This window comes from Geotrypetes seraphini, chromosome 2 (assembly GCF_902459505.1).
Source record: "Geotrypetes seraphini chromosome 2, aGeoSer1.1, whole genome shotgun sequence".
NCBI classification, from domain to species: Eukaryota; Metazoa; Chordata; class Amphibia; order Gymnophiona; family Dermophiidae; genus Geotrypetes; species Geotrypetes seraphini.
The window spans coordinates 239694650-239697084 of record NC_047085.1 but is presented as its reverse complement, the minus strand read 5'-3'; the positions used below and the strand labels follow the sequence as shown (position 1 = coordinate 239697084).

At 43.7% G+C, this 2435-nt stretch overlaps 1 long non-coding RNA gene across 1 annotated transcript; it reads right to left on the bottom strand.

Annotated features, from left to right (window-relative positions):
* Nucleotides 1–1151: 1151 nt before the first annotated feature.
* LOC117355122 lies at nucleotides 1152–1886 on the bottom strand. Its single transcript, XR_004538294.1, has 3 exons — nucleotides 1816–1886; nucleotides 1617–1681; nucleotides 1152–1195 (listed from the first exon to the last, which is right to left on the bottom strand). It is a non-coding gene; the product is annotated as an uncharacterized LOC117355122 (long non-coding RNA).
* Nucleotides 1887–2435: the final 549 nt, after the last annotated feature.

The window sequence follows — 2435 nt, the reverse complement described above, 5'->3', positions numbered from 1 at the left end:
CCTGAATGTGGCTTCTAGTTCACAGGAAGAGGAAGTAGCCAGCAACACAATGCTGACCTCATTGTGACATCATCAAGGTGCACCTGGAAGGTAGATATGCCACAAGTAAAAGACCAGCCGGGAGTTGAACTCACAACCTACGGATGATCGATATAGTGCTTTTATTCACTGACCTACACCTGTGTCTCTGGTTACCCTGTCATAGCATACCTTAGTGATGTGCTAAAGTATACTCTACTTAGCTATCATATCACAGTCAGTTGAGGCAAAAGAATGGTAGCTCAATGGTGTAAAGCACTGCTTTCACTGACCCGAAATCCATATTCTCAAGTATGGTTGAATACATAGTCCAAAAGTGCTGTTTTGATCACACGCAAATTCAACTTCTCTAATGTTTTGTATCTGGTATTGCTAATGTGCTGTTTCAGATGAAAATGAGATGTGATTGGTTTGTATCTTGTAATTTTATTCAAATGAGTATTGTGTCAGCTGAAGGAGTTGAGGGTGTTAAAACCGGACTGTACTACTGAATGAATCTATTCCGTTTAGGCGCTTAACATTCGGCGTCCTATATGCTACAATAATGGCATTCCTTTGGTAAGTAATCACAACATCCTTAAATGGTTTAAGATTTTTATTGTAGAATATCATGTCATTTCATTGACACTCAAAAGTCCAGAAAAGCGGTGTGAAATTGTAACATCATGCAACTGCAGTTCATCGAGATGGATCACAGCTACACCGGTATACAGAGTAAGCCACTCCTAGGTCCAAATCAACTCCCAGCCTACAGGAGGAAAGGGTACAATGTCAGTGCCTGTGAAATATTAAGATTTCCTCATGGTAGGGTAAGGCAGGATGTAGGAAAAGGAAGACAGATTCAGAGATGTAGAATGTTCTTCGGTGCACTAGAAGAAAGGAAAGTAAGGAGGTCAGAGAATAAAGGCCAGAGGTTTCTGCCATAGAAGCAAGGGAAATAAAAGCCGTCCTCCTTGTTACAGAGTCCATATGTGAGCTAAGAACCTACACACACTGGTTGGAATGTTGAAGGTTAGTAGAAGTGAGCACAAATGTCTCATACCTATCAATGCACAAGTATCAGGAATACGTCGCAGGATCTGCCCGTATCACAGGAACAGCTTCACGATGAGATGCTAGCCACAGGAGGAGGAGGAGATCAGCTGGGCCCGAACACCTGCAAAGAGGGGAAGCATGTTAATACATTGGAAAAGTCCCCCACCTCAAACTGTCACAATACCTACAGTTACCCTATAGCTTCAGTTGAACTTGAAATACCAGCATGGAGAAGGGAGGGGGGGGGGTGCTATAGTCTTATGCTACACAGAAACTTGTAGACCAATACCATCATTAACTCCTACAAGGTGTGGAAAGCTGAGCAGCATATAGGCTTCTGATAGCCATAGTTTTAACATTTTAGCAGTATAGGTCATCCAATCGGCTTTCTCTGAGCTTCCACTATAGATGTCATTTATACCTAAAACTAAGGGGGTGTTCAGTCAACACACATGCTAACCTAACACCAGCATGTGTCGATATACGATTTGTTGTTGGTAAAACAACAAAAAACCAAGAGGTCCTAAACTGCTAGCTCTTACCAGGCCATCAAGAAGCACATTACGATGCCCTTGTATGGTGACGATGAAAGTCTTGGACATCCAACCTGCAACAAGAGTATGAAAGCTATTAGCTATTTGACATGTGGGCAATTCATCATAAAGCCTGCTAATGGAATGATATACAGGAGCAACATAGTGAATGAGGCCAAAAACAAAGATAGCTATATTTAATTCTTACCTATTATTCTACCTATAATACTTGAGCTGCTACCAATAACTTCTTGCTTTGCTAGTCAGGGACATCTGAACTTTAACTGCTGCCTAGAGAAAGAGGCATCATCACATTCACTCACATGAGACAGAGACAGACAGAGAGAGAGAAGCTGTTTGGGGTTCACATAAATATACTCACCATTATCCCAAGAAATGGGCTCTTATTAGGTTGTCCCTGACCACCTGCCCTCTCCTACGCTTTTCTTGCTCAGGTAGAGGCCTGCGTCTAGCTTGGATGTCCTCGTCATCGTCACTGTCTTGGACCGGCTCAGGAGGGTCTGGCATCCGTCTTCTCAGCGCTAGGTTATGTAGCATGCAGCAGGCAACAAACATCCTGGACACCTTGTCGGGCCTGTACAGCAGTTGCCCTCCTGAGCGGTGTAGACATCTAAAGCGGGACTTGAGCAACCCAAACACACGTTCCACGATGGTCCTTGTGGTGTTCAGGGCCCGGTTATATCGCTCCTTCTCTGGCTGTTGGGGACGCACAATTGGGGTCATCAACCACATCCTCAGGGGATAGGCACAATCACCTGCAAGGAGAAACAATATTAGAAAAGGGGCACATATCTGTTGTCCATTGTT